Below are 11699 nucleotides of genomic sequence, written 5' to 3'. Positions count from 1 at the left end.
GATTTATGTGGACTTTTTATATAACCAGAATGATGTCATGATTTTTTCATAACATGCTTGAAACTAAAATATGTAAGGAAGAGAAAAATTACTCAGTTGTCAGATCCAATTTCTTCTTTTGATTAAAGCCAACAGTTTGACTTTGCTAATTTTTCTTGCTTCCCAGAATGTAATACAATTAAAAAACTATATCATTTTACCCCAAATGCTAACTGCCCTTTGCTTCTCATGCTATAAAGCTAGTGTTGATTTGACATACACTTGATGTCATTTATATGACTTGACTTGGGTTTTGACTTGATTTGATTAGCAACCTTCACGAAAAGCAAAAATGAATGAAGAGCAATTTGAGTGAAATCATATGGGTCACTGTATAATGCATTAAAACAAGATGGCACCGAACCTTTCATTTAAAGTGTAACTGTACTAGATGATTTAAATCCACTTTGCATATTCTGATGTTTGTGCTCATCATTAATTCAGACAAGTGTTTCACTTAGGTTCCTTTCTCTGTTAAATTGAAAATCCATCTAAGGTGACGTAACCTTGACAGAGGCAATAATCTCTTAAACTTGATGCTTGGAGAAATCCAAGAAAAAAAGTCTTAAAAAGTAAGGGATTCTTCATGGTTAGGAAATTGTAATTCTATAATATTTTACATGAGTCATGCCATGTGCCTTCACTGACAACTACACAGTCACATTTAATTTAAATAAAACTCATGATTGGATCTAGGATCTTAAAGTAAAATCAGAAATCTGTCATCACACAATACAGAGTCTGGCTCTTTGTTTATGAATACACACTGTTCAATCTCAAATACATTCTAATGCTGAAATGATGCTTTTTTTTTACACAGTCACTTGTGTGGTTTGTTAGTTGATTTAGTCATGTGCTTTCTCAGTGCTGTTGGTCTACAGAGGTTAGCATTTTTCTACAAAAGCTTGAATTCCCTCCTGCCCATCATGCAGTGCCAGATTGTCCACCATGACAGCATCTCGGCTTCGTGCCTTTGTGCCATCTGCCTCGTGCCATCTGCCTCTGAAAGGCTGCTTTTCCGAGAGCCGACTCTGGGTGACTGGACTTACAGATTCTGTGTGCGATGGCCAGTGCTTCTTCCTCCAAATATTCCTCATGCACCACCATACTGACTAATCCATGTAGCAAAGCCTCCTGTAAACATCATTTGGGTAAAACACAACATGGTTTAGGATGCTTGATGGAAAAAAATAAAAAGGTTACAAGTTCCTAGTTACCTCTTTAGGAACAGCTCTTCCAATAGCCACTCCTGGAGTAGAGCAGAACAGGCTGACATTCACACTGGGAGTCGCAAAGCTCGATTTGTCTGTCGCTACAGCAATATCACAACTGGCAACTAGCTGGCATCCTGCTGCTTTGGAAATTAAATTATTAACCATTGCGATCACAGGAACTGGAAGGTCCTGAATCAGGGTCATGAACTTCAACAACAATAATGGCCAAAAAGAACTGAAAAAGAATTTGAACATCACCTACTTCACCATACTATGCTGTGTGTTCATGTGACATCACAAAAACATGTGCACTGCCATTTTGATTCCTAACAAGAACATTTATGTGCAAAGATCATCACACTGTATAGTAAATATGAAACAATGTTGTTTTAACAAATTTGGATTTGATTTTCTTTAAAATAAATTACGCTGAACAAATGCAACACTTTTGTTTTTGCCCCCATTTTTCATGAGCTGAACTTTTTCACAAAAGGCCTATTTCTCTCAAATATCGTTCACAGATCTGTCTAAATCTGTGTCAGTGAGCACTTCTGAGATAATCCAGCCACCTCACAGGTGTGGCATATCAAGATGCTGATTAGACAGCATGATTATTGCCCAGGTGTGCTTTAGGCTGGCCGCAATAAAAGGCCATTTTAAAATATGTAATTTTACTGTGTTGGGGGGTCAGAAAACCAGTCAGTATCTGGTGTGACCACCATTTGGTTCATGCAGTGCAACACATCTTCACATAGAGTTGATCAATTTGTTGATTATGACCTGTGGAATGTTGTTCCACTCCTCTTCAATGGCTGGGCGAATTTGCTGGATATTGGCAGGAACTGGAATACGCTGTTGTATACACCAATCCAGAGCATCCCAATCATGTTCAGTGGGTGACATTGTCCAGTGAGTATGCTGGCCATGCAAGAACTGGGATGTTTTCAGCTTCCAGGAATTGTGTACAGATCCTTACAACATGTGGCCGTGCATTATCATGGTGCAACAGGAGGTGATGGTCGTGGATGAATGGCCGTTTCTGAAAGAGATGTAACATACTCAGAGTCAGTTACCATAGTAACTTACTCTGTAAACCTAACCTGGTCGGGAGCAGGTTTTCTTCAGTAAACCCAGACTTTCTTTCGGTCTCCTCCCCTTTGTTTAAAGAGGAAGCAATGTTTAAACACCTCATTTATTGCACACATTTCAGTTACGCAGAGATCAAATGGAATGAAATGGCATGTCCTGTTATGGATGATCCTGTTGATGAAGAGGCTGTATTAATTCGTAGAGAGTTACATTTACATTAGGAGAGGACTTCGAGGCCCAGAGTGAATTTTTTGTCATATCCCCATGTATTTTTATCTGAGCGATACCTCAAGATACATCCATACTAAGATACATCCATAATCTCATCCATCCTTACATCAGAATCATCAGCCATCAGATTAAAGCCGAGCAGGTGCTTTGTGTTGCCTTATGTTTTTTTGCAAATGGTAGTTTTCTGTATAACATCAGGGATGCAGAACATATTAGTAAGGCTAATTAATCATGATACAGTATCCACCACCACCACCACAAAAAAAAAAAAAAATGAAAATGAATAAACACAAAATCTCAGCAATTTATATGTTGTTCTTTATTTCCCAAAAAAAGGTTATATTTTAATAGTTTCAATACTTCCTAGAATTCACCTCTGACCATACACTCACCTTTAGCTTTTGTTTCAGAATCTCGATTTCCAGATCTGCCTTCCGTGATAGATAAGAATGACCATTTACAGATATAAAGATCCTATAAATTCTATACTGTAGGCTACTCCACATAAAAATGTGAAGAAATGTGAATGTGCAGATTGTTTGATGTGTAGACACATAATATCAACATTACCACTGTAGTGGTAATGTTAAGTATCTACTTCCTACGAAGGCTGAGAAAGGCACATCTCCATCCCGCATCCTGACCATGTTCTACAGAGGGACCATTGAGAGCATCCTGAGCAGCTGCATCACTGTCTGGTTCTGGAACTGTACGATCTCGGATCACTATTCCCCTGCAGCGAATAGTGAGGACAGCGTTGCCAACAGCATTGTGGATGACCCCACACCTCCCCACACCAACTCTTCACCCTCCTGCCGTCTGGAAAAAGGTACTGAGCACAACATACTGTACACACACATCATATGTACTGAACTGTACTGAGCACAACATACTGTACACACACATCATATGGACTGCACAGACCTACACAAAACACACAATGATACATCAAACCGTTTACATGCTGCTTACAATCCATCAAACTGTTTACATGCTGTTTTGCACAAACTGTCCAACATTTCAGCTGCTTTTGCACATATTGTACAATATCTCAGCCATTTTGCACATACTATATAATATTTTATTTGCTGATTTTGCACAATTCTATATATTATCCCAAGGACCTGCTGCTAAGAAACTGTGTTCATTCTAATGTTACTGCATGGAATAATGTTAGAACATTCAGTATTCACACACAGTATATACAATGGTAGGTTGGCACTGTTTCTGTTTATTGTCTTTTGTGTATTGTAGTTTTTGTATTTTTTATATTGTCTTGTAACTTTTTGTCTACACTGTCCTTTGTCCTGCACTGTCTTGTTTGTCTTGTCCTGCACTGTTTGCACCAGGTTGCACAGTTGCACTTTATGTGGCTAAGGCTACTTACAAGTCCTTAGCCCTGTCTTTGTTTTATGTAGCACCATGATCCTGGAGAAACGTTGTCTCATTTCACTATGTACTGCAATAGCTATATATGGTTGAAATGACAATAAAAGCTTCTTGACTTGACTTTTTTAAAAAGTACACATTATAATACTATTTATGGTGTATTGAGTAGGCTACTTACAACTGCCTGGGGTTCTGTTGGGACAGGAGGCTCCAAGAGACAGATATTACCATACAAATCTGTTGGGACCAATGAAAAACCCAATCCAAAGTAATATAAATGGAAATATCACAAAAAGTCTATATAATAAAAAATATATAAAATATATAAAATAACACATACTGTAGGTAGATCTCTACATTTTATGAAGGCACTTAAATCTGGAGTGACTGGCTCTGATGAAGTCCCTCCAGGAATTCCCTCAGCAATTGGCCTTCCAGCATTCAGGCTCAGGGCCATCTCCTCTGCACTGCTACCCATTTTGATAAAAATGCTTCTGCATTGCTAGACACGAATGCTATTTAGTTATTTAATATGTCAAATGGGGCACGGTGGCTTAGTGGGTAGCACGTTGGCCTCACACCTCCAGGGGTGGGGATTCGATTCCCGACTCCACCTTGTGTGTGTGTAGTTTACATGTTCCCCCCCGTGCCTCAGGGTTTCCTCTGGGTACTCAGGTTTCCTCCGCGGTCCAAAGACATGCATGGTAGGTTGATTGGTATCTCTGGAAAAATTGTCCGTAGTGTGTGATTGCGTGAGTGAATGAGAGTGTGTGTGTGCCCTGCGATGGGTTGGCACTCCGTCCTGGTTGTATCCTGCCTTGATGCCCGATGACGCCTGAGATAGGCACAGGCTCCCCGTGACACGAGGTAGTTCGGATAAGCGGTAGAAAATGAATGAGAGAGTGAGAATATGTCAAACGTTTGTAAAGCCATGTACCCTACACCTATGATATGCTGAAGGCTTATCTGATTGAATTATGTTTTTATATTTCATTTTAAGCTGCTGCCACGTTCTTTTAATGCCTGCAGGACTGCACCTATACATGAAAATTAAATTAATAGGTTTAATAAAATACTTTTCTTCCAGTTTCAACTCTGATATTATAACATTTGGGAATTTACTCTAAAATCGTTCTTAATTACTAACTACAAATTACATCTTTAACCAGTCTAATTAGATTAATGTGATAATTACTATCTCTAGAAAGTATTGGTCTACTTATTAATTTGGTCTACTTACTTATTAATTACTTTCTAAATCCCAAATCAACCTCAACCACTTGAACCATAAGGAAAGACAAGAAACTGCACTTTTAATGCTTTCAAATAAACAATATACAATTGCATGAAATATCCTTGAATTGACCAATGTGTGTAACTAGAGGGAGAAGGTCCCATTAAAAATATACCTTTTAAAATTTTATGTTAAATCCACTATTGTTTTATACAGAATTGTTTTATAGTCTTTAATTAAATGACAGTATTTAGATTACTTAGTAATTAATTACACCCAACAATGTATAAAAGTAATTAAAATGTAAACTTACGCATTTCTGCATTTTCATAAACAGTTCTGCTGGTGAGAAATACGCAGACCTATTTTTGTCTGACGCTGTTACCATGGTGACTCATTATATCTGCGCTCCATTGATAATGGCTCCATTGATAATAATTAAACTCATTTCAGCTGTTCTGTAACCGAAAACTAAGAGTTTGCCATCTCAGGGTTTGTCAACTCAGAGTTCAAGTTTAAACTTAGAGTTGGTTTAAAATCCTTTCTGAAACATCTCCCTGGTATCATATTTACAACTAGAAAAAATAAGTATTTAATGAAAATATCAGTCCAATATCTGTCCAAGACCTGGCAACAAATGTACACATATTTTGACTATCTCATTAGGGATACATGCAAAACATTTTCTGTAAATCTGCGGTGAGACAATGGCCATTGTCCAGTGCTATACAAATACAATTTCATTGAATGGTTTCAGGTGAATGTAAAAAAAAATCTGTGGAATAATTTATATAAAATTATGAGTCAATTAATTTCAGTTTCATGCACTTTTGTAATCACTTTTCTGTCCATGATATGAATTATTTATGTTTTTCCTTTAAAAATTGAACATAGATTTTTTTTGCTATCAGTCATCAATCGATGCCCGACGTCATAGAGAATAGAAGTAGAACAGATTTAAAAGTAAAACGTGAAAAAGAACGCAGAGCTTTTAGAAAAACACTGAACTTTGTGCGAGTAATGTGTTTGTTTAAGTTACTTTGATTACGAGAAGTTAATAATGGAGAAGTTTATGAGTGCAGTTTGGGCGGCTGCAGAGAGCTTTTCTTTGGGACTCCTACTGGTTTCGGTCGTAGCTGCAAACGTGGCAGCTATTATTTATTATTATTATGTTAATCGGGACGATGAGGAGGAAACGACAGAGAACACAGAGGACAGCACCGACCCCGTAGTGTTCGCTGAAAACAGGTAATTTTATTTGTACAAAAATGAGAATAGAACAGAAAACAGTAGACTTTGGAAATCTAGTGCCGCTTATAACATAAGTAATTAAACCATGCAGCTAATGCGCACTAGCTAGCAGAATGAATCAATATCTGTCCAAGAACTCGGTTATTAGTTAACTAACTAACTAACTAACTGTCAGCGGTTCACATCATGATAATATTGTTCAGTATGCTAAAGGTTTGTTTACAGGGCTCTTGCCAAGTTTTGAAGACAGACAAGAGTGACATATTTTAAATATGTCTACCCCCGAAAATGTATTACATAAAACATTCCAGAACTTAACATTTGAATTAAACAAAACATATTAAATTATACAATGTAGTGATGGTGGTTAGTAGACTTATTTTTCTGAGATTTAATTTAAGATAAAAGACTACTTGTTCTGAGCAGGTGTTGTGAGTGAACCGGGGCCCCCTGGCACCATCTCAGGGCCCCCAGTTTGAAGTCCACTGGCCTAGACTACTTGTTCTGAGCAGATGTGGTCTGTGAACAGGGTGTAAAACTGTTGGCTAAGTTACAGACACTCATGAAAAACTGATGCTGATTATCTGGGAAACATCTCTAACAGCTGTCAAAATGTCATTGTTTGTGTCAAACAAGTTGTGAATTTGTTGTAACATTACAACAGGAGATCATGACTTACTCTCTGTGCAGGGTATTCTTACCCAGATGCAGGGGCGGTTCTAGGATTTCATTTTTAGGGATTTTAGTCATCAGTTAGAATTTAAAACAAGAAGAGTTTTATATTATATATTATATGACTACACAGTAAGCCAAAAGTTATGGTATTGTTTAAAATCGCAAAAGTGGACACCGAAATTTTATGTATGATGTAATGATGCCAGTCTCGAATCAAATCAGTTCATGTATGTGTGCATTCTCTACAAACAGTGTGTCCAATGAATGCAGTCATTAATAAACAAATATCCACAAGATAAAGACCAAATCAATAAATGTTATTTTTATTTAGTATTGAAAGAATTGTTTGCATTAATATTTTGTTTGTGCTATCAATTTTGGTAATAAGAATAGTGAAATTTTACTGCTTTGCCGTCTTTCAGCCGATTAAAGTTATACTGTAGATAAACGCCTCCAGCTCTGACTGCGTGTTCAAATAAAGCAGACAGCTGATGAGGCACTTTTGAAAGACTACAAAGCAAGCGCGTAAAAGCAAAATAAAAAAATCGCTCTTGGATCAAACTAATAAACGATTTTCTTTCCCAGACATGTCCTGCATTTTAACGTAATTTTTATTTTTTAAAGTAAAGATTATACTTATAGTTTTAGGGTGGCTGAGATCACAGACAGGGGGGCTGAAGCCACCCTAAAAAGGGCTAGAACCGCCCCTGCCCAGATGCAATAATGCTATTTTCTGATTGTCTATTGTGTAACTTCTTTTGATTGGCTGATAAGTGGCAGACTTGATTAAGAACTCCAGGGGAGACGCGCTTGATTCCTGCTCGGTTCCACAGAGAGAGCTGTGCAAACTGATACATTTTGGGCACTGCAGTGTATTAAATATATGATAAATAGTAAGTTTTTCTGCTTATGAAATACAATGTGTGGCGGAAGTGCATGACAAAAGACCGATATGGGTGACTGTCACGCTCAATGTGTGATACTTGAGAGCCCTGGGTTTATGTTAAAAGTTAAAAGTCCACAACAAACACGTCACATATAGAAGTGTGTCTGTTCTCCTGGACTGAGGTGTGATAACTATTTCCCTCTGTGCAGTAACATACAGTTAACTCTACACTTTACAGCACTCTAAAATCTACAATTTACACTAATCTACATTCAAAACAATTCTACACTTTATGCCACTCTAAATTTTACAATTTATGCCACATTACACTTTACACAACTCTACACTTTACACCACTCTAAACTCTACAAGTTAAACCATGCTACACTTTACATCACTCTTCACTATTTTATGAGCACACAGTTTAGTAAGTTTGTGTGGTCTGACTCTTTGTGGCTGAGCTGTTGTTGACCTTAGATGCTTCCATTTCACAGTTTCAACGTTTCAGCTGATCAGAACACACCTCAGAGTCCCGCTGGATCAGTTACACACCAGGTGAGTGCTGAGATGTGTGTGATATGACAATATGATGTCATAATACATTGTCACAATACTTTTCTGTGTCTGTTATGATATAATTTAAATAAATATAGTAATTACAAATTTCTTTTATTTCAATTTAAGGTCATATATAAAAGGTCACATTTTGCATATTTTTTGTTAGAAATCTTTACACTCTTCTCTTCAATGCAGGGTTAATTGTATAGCCCGCTTTACAGTGGACATTGTCGCAATCATACTTGCATAGGTTATTGTTTTGCATTTCAGGACAGCACAACAGCACATACTGTATAACAGACAGCAGACATTCTCTCTATATTTGAACTCTGTGAACAGGTCATTGCTAGCCTTACACCTGATTTCATAAATACCTTTAATGTTTGTGTGTGTGTGTGTGTGTGTGTGTGTGTGTGTGTGTGTGTGTGTGTGTGTGTGTGTGTGTGTGTGTGTGTGTGTGTGTGTGTGTGTGTGTGTGTGTGTGTGTGTGTGTGCATGCAATGAATTTTCAAGATGACACTGAGGCCCAAGACTGGAACGAGGTACAGAAATTTAAAATGCTAAATTGTAAATAATTATAATTGTAAATTTTAACTAAAATGCCATTCAGAGTGAACTTAACTGATGCTTCTTTCTTACTTAAAATTTCAGCAAAAGAAGTCACAGCAAAAATTAATAATGGGGCGTTACGCTCAAATTTCTCCACTTCATCTTCCCTCCAAGATCCCATCTTTTGTCTAAAAATGTGGACTTTTTAAAGAACCAGAATGAAGTCATGATTTTTCATAACAGTCTTGAAAATGACCGATGTAAGGAAGAGAAAAATAACTCAGCTGTCAGATCCAATTTCTTTTTTTGATTAACGCCAACAGTTTGACGGTTCACATTTACTTGTTTCCCAGAATGCAATACAATTAAAAAATATGTAATTTTTCTCAAAACTTAATTGAGCAGAAATGTTAACTGACAGTCCGATGCGTATCATGCTATAAAGCTACCGTTGCTTTGACATAAATGTAATTTATATATGACTTGATTTGATTGGCAACCTTCACAAAAAGCAAAAATGAATGAGTGGTGATTTGAGTGAAATCATATGGGTCACAGTATAACTCATTACAACAAGATGGCACTAAACCTCTTCATTTGTGTAACAGTACTAGAAGATTTAAAACCGCTTTGCATATTCATGTTTGTGCTCATCATTAATTCAGACAACAGTGTTTCACTTAGGTTCCTTTCTCTGTTGAATTGAATATCCATCAAATGTGATGTAACTTCTTGGCAGAGGCAATAATCTCTTAAACTGAAATATAATATATATATATATATGTTTTATTAAAACATGATTAGAGCATAAAACGTCTGTGAGAGAGTAAGGGTTTTTTTGTCTGTTTTTATTACAGTTACAGTAAATCCGAAATCTGTCATCACACAATACAGAGTCAGAATACACACTGTTCAATCTCAAATACATTCTAATGCTGAAATGATGCTTTTTCTACATACAGAGGTTGGAATTTTTCTAAAAAGGCAGAATTCTGTCCTTCCCATCATGCAACGCCAGATGGTGGTGGCGGTGCCATACGCAGCATCTCGGATTTGCACCCTGTGCCTCTGAAAGACTGCTTGCTGAAAGCCACCACAGGGTGACTAGACTGGCAGATTCTCCTCTTGCACCACCTTACTGACTAGTCCATGTAGCAAAGCCTCTTGTTTGGTGATAGGCCATCCAGTAAACATACAACACGGTTTAGGATGCTTGATGGAAAAATAAAAGTTTTAAGTTCCTCGGAACAGCTCTTCCAATAGCCACTCATAGAGTAGAGCAGAACAGGCTGACATTCACACCAGGAGTTTGTCCATCGCCACAGCGATAACTGGCAACAAGCTGTCGTCTATACCAGTCAGGATGTTAACATGGTGAGAGACAGAGCATTCCTCCTTTTGGGGTTATTCAAAATGAGTCTCCTAGAATAACAACATAATCTTACTAATGTAATCAGTGCTCTTACAAAGTTAGAAAAAATTAAGCTTAGAGCCAAATCTCCCTTAACATAATCTCATATAGTTACATGTTAAGCATTTTCATGTTAATGACATTTATAAGCTTACAGGGGGGAAAAACCTGACATTACCAAAAGATAAGATAGACCTTTATTCGTCCCACAACGGGGAAATTTCTCTGTTATAACAGCAAATATATGTATACACATACACAAACACAGACAGTATTAATCACTTCTGAGCTCCCAGTGTTCCGAGTTCCTAGCCTGATCGTCTCTTCTTAAGGAGCTACTTTGTCAATCCTGATGTTCTACCCCTGGTTGGAGTCTTGTTGCCCAGTGATCACATTGACAGTGATCAATCTGCATGGTCAGTCAGTGACTCATGGGATTGTTGTGGATGGAGCCACCAGAAGACTGTCATGCCTTCTTTGAATCAATGTTGTCAGTCAGCTGTTTGGTCTGGTTTATATCAGCAATCAGGTCTGTGCTGAACTCAGTTTGCGATGATCCATTAGTTCCTCAGGAGCTCTTGGTTGCACAATTATAATTTGTTTTAGAAAGGACATTATTTAAATTTACATTACTGTTCAGTGTCACCCAAATGAGGATGGGTTCCCTTCTGAGACTGGTTCCTCTTCATCTTTCTTCCTCTTGTCATCTCAGTGAGTTTTTCCCTTTCCACCATCACCTCCTAGTGATAGGGATAGATATATAGTATTTTAAATTTTAAGTTAATATTTTTTAAATGAATTTTAAAATTTAATTTTATACAGTATATTCATTTATTTATTTTTATCCTTATTTCCTCCTTATTATTCTATCTATCTATCTATCTATCTATCTATCTATCTATCTATCTATCTATCTATCTATCTATCTATCTATCTATCTATCTATCTATCTATCTATCTATCTATTTATTTCTCTCTCTTCTGTTTCCATACTACTGTAAAGCTGCTTTGAGACAATGGGAATTGTTAAAAGCTTTATACAAATTGAATTTGAATTTGGAATACTCAAGGGTGGCTCGCCATCTCACTTTCACAGAGTTTGTGAAATTGCTTCCACTGTGTTTTTCAATCCAGGTCACAGACCTGATTTTCTTCGATAAAGCCGTGTCATGA

General features: G+C 37.1%; 1 long non-coding RNA gene across 4 annotated transcripts; it reads right to left on the bottom strand.

Moving 5' to 3' along the window:
• Positions 1-13: 13 nt before the first annotated feature.
• On the bottom strand, positions 14-4599 carry LOC113653953. Of its 4 annotated transcripts, none has more exons than XR_007144081.1 (4): positions 4303-4599; positions 4141-4199; positions 2034-2292; positions 14-1579 (listed from the first exon to the last, which is right to left on the bottom strand). It is a non-coding gene; the product is annotated as an uncharacterized LOC113653953 (long non-coding RNA). The 4 variants fall into 4 exon arrangements; XR_007144079.1 differs by having other exon boundaries at positions 152-1173; positions 1257-2292; XR_007144080.1 differs by having other exon boundaries at positions 152-1393; positions 1516-2292.
• Between the last annotated feature and the right edge of the window lie 7100 nt (positions 4600-11699).

Source organism: Tachysurus fulvidraco, chromosome 10 (assembly GCF_022655615.1).
Source record: "Tachysurus fulvidraco isolate hzauxx_2018 chromosome 10, HZAU_PFXX_2.0, whole genome shotgun sequence".
NCBI lineage: Eukaryota > Metazoa > Chordata > Actinopteri > Siluriformes > Bagridae > Tachysurus > Tachysurus fulvidraco.
Note: the sequence above shows the minus strand (reverse complement) of the source record. Positions and strands in the feature narration are given on the sequence as shown.